Source organism: Trachurus japonicus, chromosome 10 (genome assembly GCF_045865225.1).
Source record: "Trachurus japonicus isolate A0001 chromosome 10, Traja_1.0".
NCBI classification, from domain to species: domain Eukaryota; kingdom Metazoa; phylum Chordata; class Actinopteri; order Carangiformes; family Carangidae; genus Trachurus; species Trachurus japonicus.
This window is the reverse complement of record NC_140916.1, coordinates 15,259,779-15,287,043: the sequence shown is the minus strand read 5'-3', so window position 1 is coordinate 15,287,043 and position 27,265 is coordinate 15,259,779. Positions and strand designations below refer to the sequence as shown.

At 44.1% G+C, this 27,265-nt stretch overlaps 1 long non-coding RNA gene across 2 annotated transcripts in view; it reads right to left on the bottom strand.

The window, feature by feature from the left end:
- Nucleotides 1-21,863, bottom strand: part of LOC146979576 (uncharacterized) — an 82,290-nt gene extending 60,427 nt beyond the window's left edge. Inside the window, exons 1-3 of one of the 2 annotated variants that reach the window (XR_015036888.1) lie at nt 21,375-21,863; nt 15,141-15,199; nt 10,123-10,217 (exon numbers count right to left, since the gene is read on the bottom strand). This is a non-coding gene — a long non-coding RNA (uncharacterized LOC146979576). The remainder of the gene's footprint in view (nt 1-10,122; nt 10,218-15,140; nt 15,200-21,374) is intronic. The other variant, XR_015036891.1, reaches the window with a different exon arrangement.
- Nucleotides 21,864-27,265: the final 5,402 nt, after the last annotated feature.

Genomic DNA, 27,265 nt, shown 5'->3' with positions numbered 1-27,265 from the left:
ATTACCATACACAAACACAAATACACACACAAACACCGAGGTGGGGAAAGGCCGTGCATACCACTGCCGGTCAGTGTTTACCTGAAGACCAGAGGGAGCTGTGAAAGCTCACAAGTCGGGCTACTTTGCATGTACGTGGGAGCCCGCAAAACACTTCTCACTGCTGTCCGTCATTTTGATTGCCCAGCACGACTCCTCCGCCCCAAACCTCCCAAAGCCCCCACCTCACTGCACCCCCCCCTTGGCCAGATGGCTTTTTTTTTTTTTTTTTAACTGTCTGTGGGCTCTTGCACCTCTGCTCTACCACACTAAATCCCTGAGATGGCTGGGTGGAGTGGAGGGTTTGGGAGCTCTGCGTGGACAAATGGTTCGGAGGTAGCAGAGCAAATAAAACGGATTAAGAGGAGTCTTTTCACAGATACTTCAAAACTATTTTGGCGCTGAGCCATGGATCCCCCTCCTCACCCCCCCACCCCACCCCACTCCCCCATGATAGGATGAAAAATCAGACGGCCACAAAGAAATTTTCAGAGCATACAGACCTTGTCTTTGACCGATCTGTGATGGATGGAGGGTGCATGTGCTGCTGTGTTTTAGTAAGATCAAAAACCTTATTGAACCTAATTCAGCCTTCAATCCATTCATGACTGTATATGACAGCTTGTTGCATACTCTGTGCACTGATGCTCCAGCCCTTCAAAAGAAACAGCTTCTAGATATTGTGGTGTTAACTCCAACACAGACTCGGGGTAAACAATCTTGCACAGCGGTTACTGCTGCATGGATGTGCTCCAGATTTTAATCCAATAACATAACCATGTCATAAGGCAACAACAGAAGATCCTCGGCCTCATAACTCAGTCCAACAGTCCTTTTCCATTTCACATTATGGGAATAATTATGATGTGCACATTTCTTTACAAACCATGTGCTTTATGTTCTGTAAGTAGAAATAAAAAGCCTGTGATGACATAACTTAAAGCACATTTCGACATCACAAAGTGACTCATGCACGTCCATATGTAAGGACTGTCATTATCGTAACAGCTCCTTGACATTGATTGAAAGCTTTAAATTTTCTCACTGGAGCTGAAACAGTTTTTCTTCCTTATTTTATATATATATATATATATATATATATATATATATATATATATATATATATATATATATATATATATAAATAGAGTTACTTTAAAGCACACTTTACACCATTTGAACCATAAAGTGCAATACAGCCACATGAGGACACAGTGCATCAATAGAGGGTGATATGAAGGAAATCCAAATGTCACCTCTTGGCTCTATCCAGCCAAAGGTTAGATTCTTGACTCCCTGCTGTCTCCTGTCATTAGGTTGCTTAGCAACAGGCTACAAGCTATAATTAGCTTAGCAAAATTAAGATTTCCATTTTGTTAACACAAAAACACTTATCTGAAAAGTGTCACATGTTCACTAAGAGATTCTAAAGGCATGCGTTGAAATATGAGTGATTTTTTTTTTCTTTTTTCTTTTTTTTGAGGACTTGGCATGCTACAACTGTCACCATTGAGTGAGATGTACAAGTGCAGCTGTTATAGCATACTTAATGAAAAATCATAAGATGGGGCACGATATCACCCTGCGAGCATCTGTCAAGTGTTATTCTCATATGTTCGTAGCATACTAATTTTGAAACAGTCTAACAGGGCATCCAATCCCTTCATCCTCGTCATTACGCCTGTATACCTGCAGCAAGAAAGAAAAAAAAAAACTCAAATAAACTGCATTTCTTGTATGCATCTTTCCATGCCTTTATAAAAGGCAAAGACCAGTTGGATCCTTTTATTCAATGTGCCTTAGAGTGCCTATGATTTCAATCAATTCTAGCTCTGTCAGCCCTGCAAGGAAACAAAGCAGAAATGGTAAAAGCATCAATGCCGAGCCACTGAACTGCACTTAACCTTGCTTCCTGACTATGACTATAGCCAGTGCATCCGGCCTTCATCTAGCATCTATCCTTCCATCATTTCTTCCATCAATGTAGCAATGCATCCCTCAACCACCGCCCATCATAGAGCTAGATGTCTAGTTATGACTTTAAGTGGTGGGCAGCGGCACCAGCTCCTGTTGATGTGTTACCAGGCAGCGACGACAGGGTCACCAGGATCACTCAATTAGCAGGGGTGACAAAAGACCCAGCAGGATCCAGCTCAGCCTTCCCCCCAACGCTGACAGAACATCAGCCATCAAGAGCAGGGCCCCGCCACCAACCTGCGCCTGTGTTGTCGTTAGTCATCAGAGAAGATGAAACTAAAACCTGTGCTTTTCCGATGAAACTATTGGACAATGAGGTTTCATGGCAATATAACATTTAATGTACACTTTCATGCCAAACAATCTAAAGATGTATCTGTCAAGAAAGGTTTTGTAAGCTCCCTAAATGACATTTGGAGGGGGAAAAAACACATAATTCAAATTCTGTCGATCATTTTTTTTCTTAGGTTTTGCATCTTTTTCAGCAAGATGACACCATTAATAGTAACTGTGTCATTGGTTTGTCTGTTAAATGTGATTTTGAAGGTTTTGCAGCATTGCCACATTTATTTGAATCTGTGCTCTAACTTTTGCGAGGTTTAGGCAACAAGACTGCAATTTCAAATCACAAGAAACAATAACATTAACAAGTTATAAGTCAAAGTTGGCATATGTATAAAACATACTCTACTTGTCTCAATCAAATGTTGTTGCAAAGAGAAATAATTTACATTGACACTGAGCATTTTGTAGAAACATTCAGTATTGATGTTTGCAACATGTTTCCTCATTACATATATAAAAAATATCTAAGCAGCATTACATTTCTTTCTATACCGGTATGTATTTGCTGTAATACATTTCTAGGATGCAGGCTTGAAGTTCTAGATGGATTTTTAGTAGTATCATTTCTATTATTTTACTAAATAGGTCAGTTGATATAATGTCAATAAAATGTGGGGAAAAACCGCACTGAAGCCAAGGGTTACAACTTTCAGATGCTTATTTTGTCTCACCAACAATACAAAATGGCAAATTTGTTCGGTTTACAATAATAAAAAACAGAGAAAAGTGGTGAATTCTCCCACTTGAGAAGCTGCACCCAGAAAATGTGGGGGATTTTTTCTGTAACAGATCTCAAACAATAATCTAATTCAGATGAGCTATTATTTTTAAAATTCAGGGGGAAAAAAAGGACATATCATCGCAGGCTGTTGAAATCACGACCAGGGCATCGTATCAGAAGCGGATGATGGTGATTGGCAGAGATTTAATAAAAAGGCAATAGTGGTCCAACATACAGGTCTGTAATCCTCAAGTGTATACACATGGCATTCAATATCCTGTGAGGATTCTCCCCAATACATGGCTATGCTCACACTGTTGTGCAGGTATCTGGATGCATATACATCCTGTACGTATGTGTCTTTGTGTCTGCCTCTTCGTTAGTCTACTTTTTTCTCATCCTCTGTCTGTCAGTCTGTCAAGGCCATCTGTGTGTATTTCCCCTCCGTGGCAACCTGCCTGCCTGCATTTCTCTCCCCCTCTTACTGTCCTATTTGCAGCAAAATGACTCCTGTCTAGATCAGTGTTCGGTATTTTCCTCGCAGCAAAGATATACACATAACCCTGTATGTGTTTTCCCCGTTGAATGGATGCTTTTGAGGTGAGGATGCTGGAAGTTGTAAGCGATATTGCCGCAGATAGGTGTCAGTGTGAACGGCAGCATTGTTAATTAGAACATTCCCCTTGATGGGACTCTACCTCAGCACCAATATGTAGGGCAGTAGTAACATAAAATAGATGCCTTTGATTATAGAAGAACACACACACACACACACACACACACACACACACACACACACACACACACACACACACACACACACACACACACTATGCTGAAACAGTAATGAAAATAAAAAGATATTGAGACTTAAAAAAGAAAAACAACTCTCTAGAGTCTTCCAAAGGCTTTGTCTGTGAAAGTGAGTGGATTTTCATTACTGTTTCAGTGTGTGTGTGTGTGTGTGTGTGTGTGTGTGTGTGTGTGTGTGTGTGGTTCTAGACAATCCACTGGAGGGGTTTGGGAGAATGATAAGATACTTTAAGCACAGCGTCCTTGAAGTTCCTGTGGCTTCCTTCAGTTATCAGTGAATCCCACTGTCACTCACTTCCATCCATCCATTCAGGCAAAATTGTTTTTTTTTTCCTCCACAGAACATTCAAACTACAATGACAACAACCGCCACCACAACAACAACTGTGTTATCACACAGAAGGGCAAAGATTAACAAGTGGCAGCTGCCTGTTGCCAGGGAAAACAGATTGTTGAAGTCCATCATTTCACCTCTTTCCTGTCAGTTTTTTCTTCTTCTCCCTTTTCAAGATGGGAGAAGTAGGAGTTCAAACAATAAACATATGAGTTGGCTGACTGACTGATTGACTTGATAATGAGACAGGGCTGTGAGTGAAAGGCAGAGGAGAGAAACTGAGCTGCAGAAAGCTGCTAGAGAGGAAAACACACTGTAAGTTCGCATAAACCACATTTTATCCTGAAGTTCGATGCGCCATGTTAATTTTTAAAATACCAATGCTGCAGTGCAACAGCTGTAACCAGAGTTGAGTTTACACAAGAGGACTTCTTCAGCTGCTGACAAATACAGTCATCAAAATAAACATGCCTAAGGGACCAGTGAACTTTATGTCTCATTTCATTGCATTTGCATGGTGCAATTCAAATTCCAAGTTTGTTTTTCCTCCCTGGTCTCCTCCTCCAAGCCCCAATCACACACCAGGCAGGTATTGCGAGTTTACACGTCACTAATAGTTCCCTTTTGGTGCTCATTAATTGCCCAATGATTACCTTTACACTCCAAAGATTCACACGTCACCTTGTGTCACCACAAACTTGCCATTTAAAAGGCTGGGCTGGAGGGACGGGCCAGAAAAGACCAGTGGGAGGTTAATCAAACAAAAAGAAAAGGAAAGGATCAACTACGTAGTATGTCCAAAACAATATCTAAACAAGCACTGTAAACCTCGCTAATGTTGTATTGGTACACAAATACTAACAAATAAAAACAGGAAGTTAGAGGCACGGTAAGGTTGTTATGACCTTCGTATGTATTTCATCAGTCTCATTTAAAGGTATTTTAAGAAAATAAGCATATTTCCCAAAATGTTGACTCACTTAGTTCATGTCTCTGTATATTTCTGTATGGCAAAAAGTCATTTATCATTCAAAATGCTTTGAAAATTTTACATGTTGTTCCTTAGCTACACCACAACTTAACTCTTCAGTCCACCAAGAAGAAGATATAACCTCCTTAGCAGAGATAATTCAAGGAAAAGTGGGGTAAATGTTAAAAATTCATGAAACTCAAGCAGAATGTTTATATTAAAAGAACAACCCAAAGTAGCAGGAGGAAAGACGAGACAAAAGCACGGGAGGGGGGTGGGGAGGTGTATGACACCTTAGTCTGTTGACTTTACACGTGTGTAGTATTTAATTAGCTGCAATTCAATTGAAGGATACGGTTTCCTGTTAAGAGAGGTGCAAAGGGCCAAAATAAAGAGCTTAAAAGACTATTAAAACAGTAAAGATGTGGCCCACAGTCTACAGGAAGACAACAGCCTGACCTCAAGGACAAGCTGAGCATCAGTCCAGTCTCCAGACCTGACCTGACCTCTGGGAGCGACTTCATGTCTCAGCTGCTTTAGCTCTGTCAGATCTATGAGAGCGTTTTCTCTTTATTAAAGCAGAGAGAAAAAAAGGATGAGAGACAGAGACGGAGAAGGGGGAAATTGAAAGGATAAAAGACAAAGGACATGCAGAATCAGAGGCAAAGATAATTTTAGTTGTAAAAAAAAACTGTCTTATCTTATCTCACTTTTATCATATCTTACCCAGGGGTGTCATTAAGCTAAGTTTTTTTGGAAAATGTCGTTTTCAAGGCAGATCAAAAACTGTGGCTAGCGCGTGTTTCTAACTAGAACCCCTGCACACACATAGACCACAGAGTTATTAGGTTATTATGATAGTCATCTCTTTCTTTCATCAAAGCCTCCATTTCAAAACCACCGATGAGCCAAAGGTGTCAGCTTGTAAAGACTCTCTCCAGAGCTCATCCAAATCATGCTTCAATCACCATCCAAGCCCACTATCCTGCAGATGAATGAAATTCAGTATATACATGATTCAGAACAATCGCTCCGAGGGGTACAACAGTTGGTTGATGCAGAAGGCATGGGCTTTTTTATAGGAATAAATAAAGCTGAGTGGTCAAAAAAAACACTGATTGGAACATGGCTGAAAACCATGGCAACAGACTCCTTAGTAAACAGTTTATGGAAGCCCAGTAGGAAACCCGGCGGTTTGGATAAAGACAGCCTCGTGCTAATCAGTGCATACCAACACCTCCAGCGCCCAAACCTCCATGAATCTCAGGAACAGATGTGTCAACTGTGCCGGCCGTACATGCTGTGCCGCTGCAGTGTCTAAGCCAATCAGAGCAGTATTACTCAAAGAGAATGTCTGCATTAATTAGTGTGTGTGTGTGTGTGTGTGTGTGTGTGTGTGTGTGTATGTGTACGTGTGTACGTGTACGTGTGCTTAGTGGTGTTTGGTATGCATTCAGAAATCCTGTCAGAAACCAAAAGTTATTTCCCTGCCCTCTCGCCTCAAAACAAGTCCCTTCTTGTCTTTGTGCAGGTGCCACGCGGAGACAAAGGTGTCAAACTAAATTTCAAAGACATCCACTCTGTGCTCTGGCCTGTACTACTGACTTCAAACAATGACAAAAAACACTAAATATTGGAGTCCAGTAGAAACCCCCGCACCAAGCAGCTTTTTCTTGTATCTAACTCGGAGTGCAAACAGATAAGAAAATGTGAAAGATACTCAAAACCACAAGTTCAAAGCAAAATGTAAGAAGAAAAAACGTATTTTGACCCATCTTCCTATAGTGAGGAGCCATGTCGTTAAATATAATGCTGCCACTCGCTGTGCTGTGATCAATAAGCCAGCAGCAGAAAGAACGAAGCAATCTTAGAGGGTGCACTACAAACACAACTCATCTAATCATCTTCAAAGTTTCTCAGGCCAACACAAACCCAGAGACCAGCTCCAAATCAAAGACTATTACTCCGTGACAACCAGGCAGAGACAACGCATGTGAGTCCATGTCCTCGCACACAAATGCAGATGTGCACAAAGAAAGACTTATCCCTCCCCTGGGCAACTTTTCGCCACGCTCTCTCTCCTGCACAGGCTGCTCCTCTCCCAATGTAACCATAATGTATAATTCACCCCTATCGTTTATCAACTTAATCATCTGCTGTGGCAAACGGAGAGGGTTGGCGGTGAAGTGAGGTCAAGGGGAATCATCTTTCAGGGACTGCCGACTGCTGCCAAGCCGCGGCGCTGGATGGTGAGGTGGCCGTGGCGACGAAGAACGGGGGAAAGGGAGGGGGCGCTGTGTATGTGTGGGGGGGGGGGTTAGCTGCCAGTGCAGATGCCCGCAGACAGACCGTCTTGCCTGAGAGACACGAGAGCTGCTGGAGCCTCAGACAGCTCTCTCCATCACCCCCTCCAACTCTCCCTCCCCTCCTGTTGCCATCTGTGATTCATACACACACACACAGACACACACAGATACACACACACACACACACACACACATATATAAAGAAACACAGCACCCACTAACTAAGAGGCCCAGGGACACTTAGCCACGTTAGCAGCCTTACTAAGACTGCTGTGCCGGGTAACTGCTGACACGCTTTAAAAAGACTAAGAGAGAGTGAGAGTTAGTAAAGAGGGAGGGAGGGAAGGAGGGAATCAGAGCTGCTGAGCCAGATGGTTGGTCTAAGCTAAGCTAAGCGCTGAAGAAGATTGAGATACCAGCCAGGTGAATTTTTCTCTTTTTTGACAGGTGGGCAGAGGGGAGCCGTCTGGGGTTTGACAGTGCTGCCATGTTTTCAATAAGCAGTCCTGCATATGAGTGTGTGTGTGTGTGTGGCAAGAGCTGCCATGCTCATGGTTGCGGACGGTTTGTGCGTGTGAATATGTATGTTTGTCTGTTATTCTGTTCCTGCGGGTCCACATGGACAGTGTGTGTGTGTCACATTTCGTTTACTTTTCTAAAATGCATGCGAGTGTCTCATGTGTGATAAGCTGCGGTGCTTTAGCCCTGTACTTGCATCAATTACAGTGGATAGTGTTGACAAGTGTAATGACAGAGTCTGAGCCTCTAAAAGGCCGGGCTCTGTCACGGAGAGGAGTACAAGCTACCGTTTCCACCACATCTCCTTCCTCCTCTCCTTCCTCCTCTCTCTGCACTATTCTTACTTTTTCCCTGTTGTTTTTTTTTCTGCTCTCACCCTTGTCTGCCTCGCCTCTCTTCTCTGTCGTCAGGTTAAAAAGGCCATGGAAGGTGAGAGCAGAAGAGAAGTGGTAACACCTGACTGCACTAAAAACTCAGTTACAGTTTCATCTGGCTCTGGTCAAGATTTCTGTTGAGCTGCTCAAACGTACCGACACATTTCAAGCTGGGAAAATGGAATTTATTTGGTACAAGTACAAATGTTCCTATACGTTGATTTACAGATCTATTCAGTGCTTCATGACAACTCATGCAACCATGAACAACGATAAGATGTGAACTACTCCAATTATGGGTTAGCTCTTAAACTCATTTCTCAGTCAGGGACATTTAAACCAGACTGACCAGATTCAATTTTTGGACAGATTTCAAGCAGCTTGAAAATCCTGCATCAGTGAATCTCATCTTTATGATTGTGCCACCATTGAAAATGTGTGCTTGAGCGGCTTTGCTTTAACATAGATGAGCTCCCAACCTCTGTAGTACATCATGTAGTAATTGTCTACCCGTATTATAAGGAATTTTCAATAAAATCTCACATTTTGATTGTTTGGAAACGTATTTAAGAACAATCTTAACTGTCTAATGGTGGGCAGCTTCTGCATCGATCTGGGATGCCAAGTCAAATCTGCCGTTAATAATTAATGATTTAGTCTGGGGGAGGCAAATGCATTTCGCGATCACTTCAGTGAATGGAAACAGTGCAGATTTGTTCATGGAGGATAAAAGTGCTCCTGCACAGATGAGCTGTGCAGACACACAAACCTGCGCGCAGACACACATACACTACACACAGTTGCATTGGCTCTAATCTGTAATGCATCCAATATGTGGAGCTATTGGCCAGCGCTCTGGGAGGCAAAGCTACATGGCACAAACTGAAACCTGCACGCTAGTCTCCATACATCTGTCCAATCAGCATCTTGTCTGGCTCCTGTGCCAGTGAGCCAATCAAATGCCCCAGATGAAGCCCACTCCCCACCCCCCCTCTCCTGGAAGCACACAAATATCTACAGTATTCTCTCTCTCTCTCTCTCTCTAACACACACACACACACACAGACACACACCAATCCAGCTGTGACTCTTGGATATAATCCAAGTTGCCTGTCTGGTGTGTAGTGTAAGATGGTGTATGCGTGTCAGTGTGTGAAAGAGATGATCTTCTATCATAAAAAAGAAGAGTGGCGTCATATCAGCGATACCTGCCGCCCTCACACAAAACAGAGGAGGTGAACTCTGAAGGAAAGCAACAGACATACAGGTGAGAATTAGGGAACAAGAGACAGATAGTGAGTGGAGACGGGGAAAACGTGACTGAGAGCTACAGAAAAGCAGGCAGTCATTGAATCATTCTCTCACACAGCGCTTTGGCCCAGATCAGCCAGAGAGATAAAGGAAGAGGATTACACTCTGGCTGAAAGACTTGGAAGTCTCCTCTGACTCTCTGCCACTTCTACAAAGTCACCTCTGACAATGGAACTATCTGTTAGCAGAGCATTAGATCAAAAACACACAAGTACATTTGGAAAAGTATGCGCTGCAGACGACATGGAGGTCATTTCGAATGTCCCGAATCAAAGATACTTCAAAGAATGGGCAGATTAGCGGTGCTTGATGGGTTGACTAAGCATGAATCCACAGGGGAATGGGGAAAAGTGGAATCATTGCTCCGTGATGTTGCGCTCTGTTTACAGTGTTCTGACGTGAATGGGACTCACCAGTGGTCTGGACGGCTGGTTTGATGCCATCCAGGGCTGCAGGTGTGAGTGAGCTCTAGCTACACCATGTAGGCCAGTGGGAAGACAATCAGCGTCTGTCAGCGTTTAGCACAAAAGAAAAATCTAGTTAGTTTCATCTAAAAAGAAAGTTCTGTTTTTCATTTCTTTTCTTTCTCTTTTTGCTGTTTTGGCCATCATATTTATTAATTATGATAACATTGTACTTTAACAAACTGTGTGTCTATTAAAGACAAGAAAGTGGTTTGGAGATAAAAAAAAAAGTAAAAATTAGCCAACAAAACAACTAAATTAATATTAAAGCTTTGTGAAACCTGAGCTTTCTTTTAAACCCAAGTGTCCACTTTAACACGAGTAAGGCACAAAGGTCAAAGGTCAAAGGTCACATTGTTCATAAATACTTTTCATGCACTGAAGTTTTGTTTGTACATGGTGACTGTTTGAGGTCTTCCGACAGTAATGTTAGTCATATTTGTTGCATACCGTTTGCATAATCACAGCTTATTGCTTATTCCGGGACGAATCACACAGATTTGAGGTATTCCAACATTGGATCTTTTGATTTTCTTGCTCTAGGCTACGCTTAACCATGCAGCTTTAGATGCAGGAAGTGTCAAACCAGTGCCAGCCTATTTGGACTTATTGTATGGAGGTGATCCTGGGGGAATGTACCAAATGTGGCTCAGGTAGAGGGCGTTTGGGGTGTATTTGGAGAAAAGGCTGCTATTTAGGGCAGTTATTGCTCTTAACCTATTTTTACATGTTAAGTGTAATATGAAGACCATTACCTTATCATATTTATTTACTGAGAGGCTCATACATTTTAAACAAGTTAAATATGTGCTGAATTGCATCCTCAAGTGGAAGGATGGTCCGAGCTTAAAGGGTCAGTATGTTTTATTTATAAGCATATTGCTTATTAGTACTAAATACAAAAAATAGCTAAGGCTGATGGGAATGTTGATAGTTTCGCAGGTATTTGTCACAGCCTGTATGTACAGTACTTGTCTGCAAACTGTTTGCTGTTAAAGTACATAGAAGCAGCTGTTCAGTGTGTTTTTATAATATCCTGAATAAATGAGCTGTGAGTAAATGTTTTGCATCTTTTCCAAGTCACTTCCTGAGGTGGCAGCGAGAGTCAGTGTGCTTTTACTTCCTGCAGCAGCTGGATGATATTGATGCTACTTTCTGATGACCTTAAATAGCTTATTGATTTCTGTAAAAGCAGGAATGGACAGACAGCCCCCCCCCCCCCCCCCCCCCCCCCCCCCCCCTTACCACCTCCTTTTGTGTTTTTCCTCTTCATTCCAATTATCAGGGTCAGGTTTATTGTGGTATAAAATGCAACTGTTTACACACTCTGAAAATGTAACATACATATAAGACCCTTGCTATGGTATGCACGTGTTGAGTGGGCAGTTGTGTAGATACTTATCCAAAAAGGTCAAAGACATAATGGGTTATAATTTCCTCATGGACAACCCTTCCACCCAACAACACTGCTACTTCTAACAAAGACCTTGGCCCCAGCCCTCAGCTGTCGCTTCCCCTCCTTGGCTTCCACTGGCAGACCTCAGACGACTGGTCTATTGTCGTACAGCCTATCGACTTGTAAGATGAATTCAAATTTCACATGTCAATTAAATGAGTGTTGCCCTGGTGATTAGCAGATCCCACTAATTGTCGCTCCCTCCTCCTCTTTCCTCCACTTTTTTTTTGCCCCCTTTCCCTCCTCCTCTTGCTCTCCTGCCATTTTCCACATGGAGGAGCAGGGAATGGGGCTTTGTGCCGTCGGGCCCCATGCCCCATGTCAAAGATGGCTCCTCAGACCTCTTCCCCCAGCCGTGCTCCTCCTCTGAGAGCTCCAGATCCCCTTTACTCAAGCGTGGGGTGTAAGGAAAAGATGGACCTTTATGTGTAAGTCTGTGTGTGTTCCACAGGGCATATATAGATCACACAAGCCTCAAGCCATATATAGGGCTGAGTGGATATGCATTTATATCCCGTCTGGGGCCACAGCAACAGGATGCAGGAAACATCCGGCGTTACAATCCTATCTGCACCTATAGGAGACCTGAGCACAGAGACATGCTCACCCTGACGCACTCCAACACGTGCACCCTGGCAGATAATTACCCCAACAGCCTCTGGAGAGCAGAACGCCCATGTGGGCCCCATAACCGCTTTAGACAAGGGCCATGGCACACCCAAGACCCTCCTTCTTTGTCTATCTCCCAAGCCATGTGTTTGTTTTGCTTGACTAAATGAACTTGATCTGTGGCTCTCCACAGCATTTTGTTTACTGTGCATCCCAGTGGTTTTGAAATTAATAAATTAAGTCACGGTACAGTACAGACGATGTTGTATGCTGAAAAAACATCCACCTCAAAACTGTGTTTGTGATCTGGCAACCTGCCTGTGTTATCAGCACCTGGGAAATTATATACCTTTACTTTCAGTTTATTTTAAAAGAGCAGAATTGTTAAATATAAGTTGAGCACAAGTCTGCATTTGTGCAGCATCCTCCTACATTTTTCAAAAAAGTACACAATATTTTACAATATTTCCGTACTTCACTCTTGTAAATGTCTCAACTGTTGATCAAATAAACTCTTAAGATCACGTTAACGTAGATTGATTGCTTCCAGCGTGACTTGCTCATATTGCTGGAGTGTAAAATGGAGTGTAAGTATTCTGTGAGTCACTCCTTTCATTACCAACACAAGTAGTTACTGCAGGTGTTGGATGAATGCATTGAAGTAAAAACTAGGATATTTCCCATATGCACATCAACACACCCACGCACATATGCCCTGCTCTGATCACTATGACAAGTGTGTCATGTTGGCGCTATCTGAGAACTCTATAATATTGGGACTTTGAAACCCTTGAAAGCGAGTGAGACAGAAAACTCTCCTCCAGTCTTAAGCAGAGCTCTAATCATCCCTCATCACAATTAAACGCAGTGGACAGCAGCTCCAAACACTGGGGGACATCTTAAAACTGTATGAATGGTCCCTACCCCTTGCCCCAACCACCCCCCCAGCCCATCACCTAATGTTCAACACTAACCAAGCATCACACAGACCTACATTCATAGGCTGAGCTACAATGGAAAACACTGCAGCAGGGCAGTGCAGCCCAGACGGTTTCGTTTGCACTTTATCAGACCATACAAAACAGCAACGCCTCATTGAGCCACAATTTGCTGCTAGTTTCCTACAAGAAGCAAAACAAAGAATGGGGCGGCCTGGTCTCCCTTTTTGTGCCAAAGCAGCGGACCAGAGAGAACACACACACACGGCAAGAAGTACAGACAGAGAGAGAAGTGAGTGCAGCAGAAAAACACACTCCAGCAAAAACATCTGTCATATCCTTCAAAGGGCATGATGCTGAGCTGTGACGCCTTTACCAGCCACTGAAAGTAAAAACAGTGACATTGCAGCTGTCAATAAATAGACTTCACATGTAAAATGCAATAATATTCACTTTAGAGAAGTAGCTGCTCTGACTTAGATTTCGTACATCGGCCTCAGCAGCTACAGGAGAGAACTGTGTCCTGTCCTCATGATGGGGTCACAGACATGGCAAAGTTTAAAAAACGCTTGCGATTAAAACACTTTTGTTGGGACAATCGCTCTCCCCTGCCCTCCGCCTCTGTCCCGCTCTCTCTCTCTCGTCATCTCCCTCGCTCTTCCTCTATAGTTTTACTACCACGATAATTCCTGAGTGAGTAAGCAAGTGTGTTTTGTGTGCGTGAGCCAGTCAAGGCTGCGGTCCTGTTTGTGCATTTGTGTAGTCATGCGAAAGCGCATGCGACCGAGTGTGTTTCTCGCGGATGAGTGCTGCGGCAGCGAGCGTGCTGAGGGAGACAGAAGTCTGCTAAGTGAGATGGGCTTACTTACAGTCAGGCTATCAAATAGACAACAAGCCAAGAGTTAGGGGAGGTTTTGGCTGCATCTGCCCCAGCACGCACAACACAGCCAAATAAAAAGAAACCTCACAACCACAGCAATTATCCCTGGAATAGGGGCAAAAAAAAAATGATGCAAAAATGACACAATAATGTGTGAGGGATAAAGGATCCTCACAAAACCATCTAAATAAACAAAGGCAAAGAGCTGCGTTACAATGCATACATAAGACCAGATTCATTAGCATACAAACTGAGATCAAAAGGCATTCTTAAGCTCAGTACATCATAGCCTTCTCCTCAAAGAATCCCTTATCACAGTACAGTCAAGTGCGCCCTCCCTCCAATCCCTTCCCTTCAACCACCACCAACATTACAGCGCAATTTGAAACCTAGAAGAACAGCCTCTTTGGAGAAGTAAATTACGTCGCCATGACAACACCGAGGAAGTTCAACTCCTGGCAAGAAGGTGCAGATGATGCACTGATTGCGCGTTGTGTTCCTCCCGTTTCCACCTTACCCCCCTCCCCTCCCTAACTGCGCTTAATACCCTCTTTTTTTTCCTAGCTGGCAGCTGTTGGTCCCGGTACAGGATGGGTGTGTGTTGTTTTGTCTGCCTGTGTGTGAGATAAATAAATGATGAGAAGTGTTGGACCTTTGGGAGAGGGCTAGGCTGCAAATCTGGCCCCACTTGCTGGTCCTCTGTCCTGCCAACAAGGTGAAAAAGGGCCCGAGATGACCGCTAATTGGAAGTGATGAGGTGATCTGATGACACTGCGGGGATACTTTGGTTTGTCACAACGTGTAAAGGCCTTAACATTTCAAGGGTGGCTGCCCTCAAGTAGGAGTTAATCAATGCACAGCTTAACGCAGACTATTGAGGACAGAGCACAGTTGCAGGTCCTGGGGTAACTGAGGTTAAAATCAGCAAGACGTTTAAGGAAGCCTCTTCTTTCCCCGCACAGACTTTGAAGCTATTACAACAAGGAAAGCCCTCAGCCATACATAACACAAGGAACTGAGGCAATACATCCAACACTGTCATCTAAAGCAGTGGTAGACGGGCTCATGGTTTTAGGTATTTTACCTCAGCCATAACTTGAGAGCAGACGGCATCACATTCTGCAGACAGCCATGATAAAGAGCCTGTAAAAAGAGAAGATAAAAATGCATAAGCTGGGAAGATCAATCATGGTCAGAAAAAAAAGGGATTCCATATGCAATCGATTTCCATAGTGTCTTCACTCCCTACAGCACATAGGATACTTTTTTTCTCCAGCTACATCCTTCACATTTCACATCTCACGCTTGGATATGGGGCACAGAAAAATGGAATAGGGAAAAAAAGATGTGTGAATTCTGAGCACAAGCCAGTAACTCATATGTTGATATCTAACTCCTTTCTAAAGCAAAGATCATAAGACTAAGCACACATCTTATATGTAAATCACTGCCTCTTCTGTTTTTTTTCCTTTTCTTTTGCTTACGCTCTCTCAATCACACACATGCACATTAACAGCCACCCTTTATGGTGTGCCACACAGACTTGTAAAGTTGTGATTTACACTTGTGTACTAAAAACAGCTTGAGACAAACAAACTTATTGAGGCATCCTAAACGTAATAGTGAGACAAAAAAAACAGGTTGTTAAAAGTGTGTGCAGTTTTTCGTTTAATGAACTTAAACTACAAGGAAATGTGCACATTTTCTGAGAGATAGAAAAAGGTTTATATACTTTTTTTTCTAGCATTTTCTATCATGCATGATGCCTGTGTGTCCTGCATGATCCCAGACCACCTTTGGTGCTTCTCTAAGAGAAATGAAGACCTTTAGAAATCAATTTACATTGTAAACACACCATGCATGCCATGTTGGGGGTCTGCAGCCATGGTGGCTGTTTGCAGGACTATGGATGGAGATCTAGAAGGATCTCCCTGGAGCACCACACACACACACACACAGACCCAACCCCGCACCCACCTACTACGTGTGCCCTCCCCTGGGGAGAGCGCCCAGCTCCCGACCTCCTCCAACAGGGGGGTCAAAGGGAATTTAACATGAGGGTCCCACATTCCTCTAAGGTGATAATTGCTGTAGCTGCTGGCAGGGGGCCATCAGGCGCAGGGTAAACAAGCAGTGACTCTCTATGCACCGCCCATTCCCACCCCGCTAAACAGTATGCATGGCTGTGACCTGGGTAAATTACGCCATCAAGCCTGGCGTGACAGCGTGTCACCCATCGCGGTGCAGTGGAGTGTTTGGTGTCTGTGCACCCAGGTGGTTCGGTTGACTGTAACTAAACCATCAGTCAGAGCAGCCACTTCACACATACTCGCAACTACAAGCTACAGGCTAAAGGCTAACTCTGTTAAAGACAGTTAGCGAAGAGCAGGGCAGAGGATCCACACAAAATGACAACCCTGCTACAAAAGAATTTAAAAAAAATAAAAAATAAAAAACATCTGTGCGGCCTAATCACACCTCTCCATCTTTGGAAACCTGGGAGCGATAAGGAGAGTGTGATGGATGGAAGCAGGGAAACACTGATATGTAGTTTGCTGGCTGGGTCTGTTCCCCACTCATATTCTCTCTGGCATGGGGTCTCGCTGTGGTCACAGTATACCACAGACTGATACGTTACTGTCATATCAGGGGAGGCTGACTTTTTTATGGAGCTGTGCAGTAAAACAGAAGCCGCTACGGCAAATTTAACACTTCAATCCAGACTAAAATCACGCAGCTTGAGGACATAAATCAAAGGAATCTTCCTCTTTCTGTTGACAAATCTCATAAATATTAACAAGAAAATCAACCGTACTAACAAATATTGTCCATGTAGCCAAATCCAGAGGCAGAATATCTTATTTCTTTGTGGCATAGACCTACACTGTAATACTGAAACAATTAAAGACACATCAGTGAGCCGCACTGCTGGACTGGGTGACCTGTTTCTTCATTACGCCGAATATGTGCACTGTAGTTTACGTTGAGTCTCGCCTACACCATTCTTCCACTGTCAGTTCTCATTAGTGCACAAAATGTTTTTAGTGCTACAAATGTACAATTTCATCATGTCTGAGTAATGTTTCCAGAAAAGTGCAGTGAATGTCTATTTCAGGAAACTACTGAATCTTTGAAAATGTGTATTCATCATTACAGAAAATCATCACTTATTTAAAAAATATTTAAGATTTAACATATAATAAATGCACTGGTGTCCTGTGTGTTGTTGTTGGTGGTTAGTGGAGATAAGGGGAGGGCCTGGCAGTGCCATTATTTCCTGGTCTCTGCCCACATGTGGTCACCCCCCCACTCCCCCCATACACACACACACACACACACACACACCCTCCCCCAAGCGACACACTAAGACTTGGGAAGGTTATAAAAGCTGAGGGGGTGATTAAGAAGCAGGAATAATGGCCTCCACAAAACTAGGAATGCGTTTAACAGCTACAACGGCTCCGGAATCGTTCTAAATCGGACTGCCGCCATTAATATCAGGAATTATTCAGCTGCTCTTCCGCAGGGAACATTACGGCGGTTTTCAAAGGAACTGGTTCTGGGAAAAAACATGAGAAGCACAGGCAGGATGTACTGTAGGTTTATGATTTATGTCTGAGGGTGACCCCGGAGGATTTAGCTTGGGTATATCTGGAGCTGCGCTGACCTACCCACCAGTTCTGCATTGTTGGAGTTTGGTGGATCCTTATAAATCCAGGATTAGAAAAGTCAGATATACAAACACCTCCACCTCTCCGTCTCACACACAAGCAAACCAAGAAGAGGGAGAGGCAGAAAGAGTCACCCTTGGCGGCGGCTGCTGCCTGCTAAGCATGCCCAAACCCCAAACCCTATCACTTTCCTCATTACTGAAGCTTCATGGCTTTTTAGGGCTCTGTGCTTTATCTGGGATTTCACATTTCCCAGCCTGCCACTTGACATGGCTCACCCAGCTGCCAGCAATCAAGTAGCAGAGGGCAGCGGTGGGGCTGGCTGAGTCTTCAGGCTGCACCTTGATTTGAGAATTGCACATCACAGCCGCTGGCCCCGCTAAGCTTCGGTAATTACAGGCCACACATCCAATCGTGCCTCCAACCCTATTTCTACCCCACATCTTACACTGACCTGGCATAATGGGTGGAGGGGAAGGGGGTGCATACAGAGAGACAGAGATGGTCACGGGTCAAGGGTGGATTCAAGGGATGTGGATCTCTGCCTCAAAAGGCATGAAGTGTGTGACAGAGCTGGAGAAAGGAGCGAGAATGTGCTCCTCTAAGCATCCATACTGTCAATCTGGAGAGTGTTGCACGCATGGAACATCCTTGTATGTGTGTGTGTGTGTGTGTGTGTGTGTTTTTTTAATGCATGTCCGTGTGCATGTACAAGTGTGCGCCTCGCTTACATCTACAGTACACACATTGTATGTGTATGTGCCTAATTGAGAGGTAAGCAAAAAAGTTGCCTTTAAAGTTGCCAATAAATATCCTGCCAGTAATGTTAAACACCTGCCCGTAAAGCCCAGAGGAATGCTAAATGAAACCAAGTTGCAGAGCCTGTCTCCTGTCTGGGGTCTCAAGTCAAGACAGCAGGATTTGTAATGGCTGTAACCAGGATTATTGAGTTCAAGCAGAACAGCCAGGAAGCGAGAAAAAAACTTGACATGGTCAGCAACACTGCTTTTCCTCCCTTTAACGGCCACTACAGCGACTTATGTGTGCATCCTTTTTCAGATTATTACTCAACGTTACATTACACAGCAGAATCAATACTACAACTCTGAGTATTAAAAACACATGATGGTAGATTTTTTTTTTTTTTTTTGGGGCCATGGCCGTTACAGCTGAGTGATCAAAGCTCCTCATTGACTGTTGTGTAATACTAGTGGACACATGGGTGTTTAAACAAAAAAGTGTTCCCAGTGTCCTTTTGTGCGAGTCTGAGCCAGATAGAGTAAGACAGGACATTACTACAACTGAAAACATGCCCCCTGATCTTCTCACCCCAGTGTCACACACCAATAACCGTCTCATACACACACTCCCCTCCAGCACACATGCCTGAACACGCACAAAGATAACCTCGCGCACATGCACTAAAGCATATACATTCACAAGATACAGTGTCAAGGGCAGGAAGAGGCTCTCACTGCGCTTATAGGAGCCTCCAGGGGTGAAAGGGAGCATCTGACCCCAGAAGCCAGAGGCGCTGTCGTTTGGCCTCATCTCTGGTTTCGATTCCCTAAACTCCTGACGCCTTCCTCCCACTGCACCTGTCGAGCGCCAGTAGACCCCCTGCCCGGACCCTTTCACCACAAAGAATATATGACCCCGCTCCCTGGTTCAGTCTGGCTAATTACTCCTGGCCTCAAACTGGCCTCAAATGCAACGACAGGACGAGACGTTCAGCTGCTGTTGCCACCCAGAGGCCCCACTTCGCCAGTCCTCCTTCTCTCCGGTGCCCCTCCATTCCTCAACAAGGGCCAGATAAGGCTGACCGAGCACAAGCATTTACTTCCAGAGTCACAGGCTGCCCCATTCAACCTAGAGATTAAGCACCTCTGTCTACACGCAACCATGAATAATGAAGCTATCACTCCAGACAGGCAGGCAACAGCAGTGTGAGTTATATACACCAGTAAGCTGCTGCACACACGTGCCAAACGTATACAGTAGCGGCACCCAGTATAGCTCATACATTATTTTGCAGTGCCAAAGACTCGTTCACAGTCAATTAAAGATCTTCAGCGGTCCTTACTTTCACTATAGGGTATTTAACTTAGCTTTATTTATAGTTTGAAATAGGACAATTCATTAAGGTGAAAAGCTGTGAGGCCCAGGTGCAACAGGAAGTGTTATGTGGCCCCACTACACACTCATTTTGCACAAGTGCCTTTGTGCTGTAAACTCAGCCTGCACAAAGATAGTTAGTTGCCACAGTCCATGAGCCAGCACTGATGTGCAGTCAGTGAACTGTGGCACATTATAGTGTAAAGACATCAACACACCACAGTATATCTATGGAAACATGATTGTATCAACACCTATTAATGTGTTGCTGTTTCAGTACAGTTCAAAGTTAAGCTGGATGAAAAGGTTACATGCAGGAACATCTGCCAGTCTGCTTTTGAGTGGAAACAGCAATGATATGAATTTGCCAGGAAGTGATTACTGGGTATAGATGAAGCTGCATCTGCATAATACCATAAATAATTATTATTTGTAAGGCAAACTATGACCTTGTTGCATCATATCAGGCTATAAGAGCTGGCAGTCAGGACAGCAGGTGGTGTTCATCATCTTCAATAATAATAATAACAATAATAACAACACTAATAATAATAATAATCCATCTGTCCATCTCTCTTTTTGTGATGACACATCTAAGCAGAAATTAATTCATACAAAGATAGTGGAACACTCTTTGGGTTGTGGTGAAGAAGTGCAAGTAATATTGTGTAATTATCCATAAAACATTTATTGCTTTCAGATTATCTTTAGTGAGGATATTCTGAAGAACATACAAAAGTGTAAATGTATTATTTCACACCTACATTGAAATGAATACAAATGCATCAATTGAGTATTATCATAGCCCATTTTAATTGTATTTGTTTTAGTCTTTCTTAGTTTTCGTTCACAATTCACAACTTGCCTTTTGCTATTATAGCACCTATATTTCTCATCTTTAATTGAGGAACAAGACCCTCCCTTGTAGGCTGTACCTGACGTGAGGGTGGATAATAGCAGACACCACGTGACTGCAGCACTTTCCGTCTGGGCGCACGGCAGGGCTCGTCAGAGCCTCCCTGGTGAGGACGACACGCTCATGCACTGGACGGATAAAAATAGACGCCATTCATGCATTGAGGGGAGGCTTACAGAGTTACAACCTACATCCAACTTAGTGAACTTCATCGCCACCGGCTGTGTGTTTTTGTTGTTGCTATTGTTGATAGCAACAACAACAATGTTCATCACAATTCAGACTCGAATCTGTGCAGATGAGTGTCAGATTGCGCAGGAGCGCACTGACCAGCCCCGCGCGGATCATACTCCTCCCTCCAGCAATTGCCAATCACGGCAAAAAAAAAAAATCCAGAGGTGTTTTCTGTTCCATCGCACCGCTCTCCTCAACCCCCGTGGTCTCAAAAGAGCGACGTCGACTCAATTCGCTGAATCACACAATAGCCTAAAGTCTTATCGCCTCTGCTAAGCGCTGCGTCACCGGCTTGAGAGAGAGGGGCAAAGTATGGCACCATATCTGAACTTGCATGAATGAAAGTGACGGCATTAAAGCACTCAGTCAGCAGGCGACTCACTCAGCCTCCAGTGCGTCTGTCTGTCTCGCCTGTGTGGCGCTCTCCTGCATCCTTCAATGAGCATCACTTTGTGGGAGCCGGTGCGAGGCATCCTCCTCTACACAAACACCGGTCCTGGACATCCTAGACAGCCCGTCCTGCGACATATTTTTAGTTTGGACCCGTTGATGTCACTTCCTGCCTGGGCAACAGCCTGCTCAGATGAGCCCAGGGATGTGGAGGGGTGTTCGGGGAGCCGTTAAGAGGGAATTTTCGAGGTCACGCGGCAGGCAAGTTCACAAGGTCACGCGGGAGCGTAATTTCCAGAGGCAGACGAGAGGCACGTTAGTCTTAAAAAAAATGACAAGCATCATCCCCACCGGACTCATTCCAACTGTGCCCTATACTTTTATATAACCAGCCACATCCACATCGTCCGACCCCCCTGTGATGCGCCGGCGAGTTTCATTTCCTGGTACGCTGTGCGCATTTACGGCCACGATTATGCAACGAGGAAGGCTGCATCATCACTTTGGCGGTTATGACAAATAACAACTAAGCATCACAATCGTGAGAATGTGACACAGCACACAGCACACAGGCAGAGACACTTGGAGTTTATCACAAAGTCATGGGACACCTGTTGATGTGAAATGAAAAATAATACAGATCCAAATCCAAATTGATGGAGGGAGGAGTATGATTCAGGTTTGCAGTTTTAAAACGAGCTCACGGCCAATATGGACCTAATTACTTGGTGTTGTGTTTAAGTTTCAAGCCCCTCGTTGTTTTAAAAAGTCTGTCCTTTGACATACATTCATGATAACTCAAAGGAGTCATAATGAGGGCATACATGGGGGCCTGGAGGAGACTGATTGCTCATGTCTGATGAGGAGTTGTGGTCGGCACACTGAGGTGATCTGCGAGATGGGTGATGGAGTCGACTCCTGCCAAGAGCGCTATCCACTTTCCTCACCCAGGTCTCTCCTCTTTACCTTTGAACCCAGGCCCAGCAGCCCATCTCTGATCTACAGAGGGTCTCTTCTTACCCCCGTCCCCTTGCAGGCCCCCCTCATGATAGATGACCATCAGCATGCCAATACTGCACAATATTTCAATTTCCTGCCCAGGAAGAGGAATTTAAGGGGTTGAGTGAAGTTCAGAGGCACAGTGTGGTGCCTCCAGCTCACAACCAGCCCCCAGCCTTGCGCCGAAGCCCCGAGATCCAAACATTCGGCTGAGAACATTCCAGAAACCAGGCCCTCTCTGTGTCAACAAAACAACCCCATACCGCCATCGTCCTGCCTGACGGACAGCAACGCAGAGGACACTGACAGGAGACCCAGCAGCCTCCGTCAGTGCAACATTACAAAGATAAAAGCCCATTTATTCACAAGTAAATATAGTTTCCAGGGTTAGGTCTGTTTTGCTACTGAACACTGATATGACAGATTTTAAAGGCTGCTCTACAGATATTGTATTTATTTATTTTTTGAATGGTGAAATTCAAGCCACAAAATATTTTGGCTAATACTGAACTACACTTTTATTCAGGCCTCAAAATTCCCACCCCTCATCATTTAACCTTGAATGAAAAATTTTGCTTCATATAATAAAATAGTGTCATATGAGTTATTGAAACATCAGACAAGTTTCTGTATTTGTCGAATAGGAGAGTTAATTACAGTTTTAAAAAGAAATCTTAATTCCAGGTCAAGGTTTCTAAGATTTTTTTTCCATTTCACTTTTATTTCCGAACCTAGATTTGTCTTGTCTATGTTGTGGCAAAGGCCAGCTCTTACACAAAATCCTTACAAATACTTGGAGAAGAACTAAATGTTCAGTTTTTTTCTGGTTGTTCTGTTTTTTCATATACTGTAATAATATAAAAGAAAAATGTACATTTGCCGAATTACAAACCGCAGGATAATGAAGATGTGCTTGACTTTGTGATGTGGATTAGTTATATTTATATGCCATGGTGAATTTAAACAAACAGGATTATGTACATTGTATCAATGTGAGTAGGGCAGGCAGATTTCCAATATGTGCACAAGTATACATGCGTGTGTGGTGTAGTATTTTTTGATAGGATAACGCTCTCATGTGGCTCTGTTGTGAAGGCCTGCCATTGGTCGATCAGTCAGAGGGCTGTGGCAGGCAGGAGCAGAGGCTGCGAGGCAGGCACTGCGACCTAGTGGTGAAAGAGGGGTGTGTGGTGCAGAGGGGAGTGCACTATATGGATCATACGGATACTCTCACAAATACACACTTTCCGTTTCACTCATAGACATGCACACCAATGTGTGTACGCACTCACAATCAAACCCACATGTTTTGTTAATTCGCTGTATAGTTGTTTATCTCCTTGAAACACATGCTCTTAACCTCTAACCCATGCATTTGATCTAATGTCCTCAATACCCCACATAGTGTTCCAGGTTTAAAAATAACATAATTCCCGACACACCACCCACATCCATGAGTTAAAGCCCTCTAACCAGGTTTGTATTTGTAATGTCAGTCCACCCTCATTGCCCCTCCATCTTACACCCCCCAACTTCCATCCTCCCACAGCCAAGCCCTGCTCTTGAACCAAACGGCAGCGATGACAACTTCAAAGTCAGGAGCTCTATGACTACCCAACCTTCAAAAAGGAGCATCCCTTTGCCTCTGCTATGGAATATTAAGAGCAGCATAACTAGACCAGCTGACCGACTGGGGGCTTCCACCTTTTTCCAATCAACCCAATGACACTTGGCCATACTGATTTTTTGGAGGCCTTCAGCTTAGGATCACAATTTAACCCCCCTCCCCAACCCCCTAAAAAAATGAGAGATTACCCCACCCCTCCAGATGTGTTTTAGCAGTGATTGAAGGGGGCAGAAGGAGGAGCTTTGATAAAGAGGGGGCCGGGTATTGCTGGGTGGGTGGAGCTGGTTACCAATTTTGGGAGAAAGAGCAGTACAGTACAGTAAGTGAAGGACCAAAAGCAGGGTTTAGCAGGGGCCCAGCTCTACCAGAGCCACGGCCCATTTTGCCTTGAAGGGGATTAATAATGAATCACGGCACTCCCACCCCCACCCCCCTTCTAAAAAGATATTCATGCATGCTAATGCATCCATTATTTATAGTGTGCATAGAGGCTGGCTAGTTGTGGCCACATGCAAGTGGGAGGGATGTAAGGATGCAGTGAGGAGGTGGGGGTCTCTTCCCCCCGAGTGAAGCGTCGAAGCTCTGGAAACAACATCCGCCCATTGTGGCTGGGCTGGAGCTGGGTGGGGATGTGATGGGGACTGGATATGGACAAGTAGGGGGAGGAGGGGGGGGGTTGAGGGGGCCTCGCTGCCAGACAGGCAGCTCGTGCATAGGGAGAGAGCCGCCAAGTGTTGTGGGGGGAGGGGTGGATTAAACAAATAAATACATGATAAGAAATAATCATGCCAGGGAGGGAGGGCGTGATGGAGACAAAGAGGCTAAGAGGGACGAGTTGAGGGGGGGTGAGTTAAGTCGGACAGGATTTACTGTCTGGATGGTCCCGTACTTGACCAAAAAATAACATAGAAGGCCTGACAACTTTTGTGAGTGTTTTTTTGACTTGACTATCATAGAGGGTCGAAAGAAAGCTTTTCTACTTTGTCAGCATCCCCACATCTGAAATAAACTAGACACATCTGATTGAGCTCATCTTGTAATTTCAATAGCCGGTCTAGCATATACTATTAGGTAGCAGAGGGTGATAATTTAATAAAGCATTGCAGAAATTGATGTGGGGAAAGTGAAAGACGCAATGTAGATTTGTGAAATAGAGAAAAAGTGTGAGGCTGAGAGATGGAGGAAGAGTGAGAAGAGGCTGCGCTCCTTTCATGTGCGCAGCATGCCAGGTATGTGGTGATGCAGCGCAGAAAAGAGCGGGGCGAGCTCAGTGATAAGATAAGGCGTTAGAACGAGCCAGATGAGCTTTCAACCATACTGATCCCCATATTAGCATAGATACAGAGTCATCAGCATGGCAGGGAGCTGGTGTTATGGAGGTGACACGAGGGCCATGACACCCCAACTCATCTCCATAGATATCACTGGGGCCCCAAAGATAAATCAGGCTTATCTATGACAGGTCTGTACTGCATAACATTCTGCCAACAAGCAACCACCTACAGTTTCAGTAATCCATGTAAGTGATTTATTCCTAATACAGCTTTAGTTGTCCAAAACTGAATAAGTTCAAGATTACTTAAAGTTGCTGCACAGTGCGCATGACAGCTGCTTCCACAAACTGTATAACATTGATAATCCTGTAGGGGGCTAGTCAGAGTTCAGTGTTGTGACCTTGCTTCTTGCGTGCATGAATACACATCTGCTGAAGATGAGGTGATACTCTATCTGGGGTAAGAGGTTATCAGTGTGGCTTTGCAAAACCTGTTTCAATGGGATTGCCCTCTGATTTTAAAGTGTTGACCTGGTGTTATACCCGTGACATGCTAGTGAAGCAAATCCCCCAGTATGATGGCGTCATGAATACTTGTACCATAAACGGATCGAAAATTGTTACATGAAGTGTAAGATTCAGGAACAATGCAGGTACCAGCAAAACATCCATTAACGGCAAACATGCAACATGTTTCTCGACAAGTAGCACCGGAGGCAAGACCTCCCAGAAGGGACAATCTGCATTGTGCAAACATTGCAACCTTTGTTCCCCCAACAAACACAAGGTGAGGCACTTAAGTGTTTTTTTAATACCAAAACCTCAACCGCACACAGGAAAATCCATAAACTTTGGAATGATGTCAAAACAACATTGTGAGGTTTGACGGATTTAATTTTCCACTGCTCAAAGTAAAAATGGCTCCTGCAACATTTCCTGCACCCCCGGTGATTTTTATGACAAATACAACAGCAGCTTAATTATACATGCGACCACCACCATAAAAGCAGAACCATTAACTACCATCTTGTTAACACAGAGGACCTGCCTTGAAAGTGCTGGAGTCGCATTTTAAAATGCTTTCACTCAGCGCCCGTCTGCTGTGGCAGATTGGCACCGTTTAGACAAAATATAAAAATTAATGTGGCCATGGACGCACGCCTCTCACTGTCTTGAATGAACAGGATGGTCACCAGTGAAGATCATTTTGATGGTCTATTCATTATGTACTGGCTGAAGGAAATGCAAGCTGGTCAAATGTCATGTGTCCAAAGAGGAAAAAACTGGTACACATATTTTCACTGACTTTGGATTCATCCTACAGCTGCATGGATGCAGGAAGAAAGGTCAATTCTGGTGTCTCTGACCTGCCACAGTGTGTCCAAGGAGAAATCTGTAGAGTCTCAAAATAAGAGTGAACTATCAACCTCTTCCTGAAGAGGCTTTGGTTAAGTTTCAAAGGCTTCCTGGTTTTACGTTACTGGCCAAACACACCCCAGCTGTACACAAAGTGGCCACTCTCAACGAGACCCTATGGAGGCAGAGGGGAGATCAGACACCCCTTGACGTAACCAAACATCCCAGTTAAAAGCAAAGTGAGCAGAGGGGATGCCCTTGATGTTATTACTTGCTTCAACAGGTCGGTGCCCATTCAGGGCAAGTGTGATATTACAGAAAGTAATATCATACTTGCGAGCAGTGGTTCAAGCCCAAAGGCCTCTACAAAGAGAATTCAAAGTTTGTCACTATGGTGAAGTAGAGCAGCAGTCTAAATATTTCATACTCTGTCCTTTAATCTACCTTATCCTGAAGAGTTCCATATGGCCTTCACAGCATATGTCAATCTCTTGGGTGATATAATGTAAAAACCCACAAAACACCCCCGAAAGGCAATCCCATCAAGCAGCATTCACTCAGAGATGTATGGTCCAATGTTAAGCAAATGGGCAGAGAAGCGGTGACCCACTGAATCCATTATTTCTCC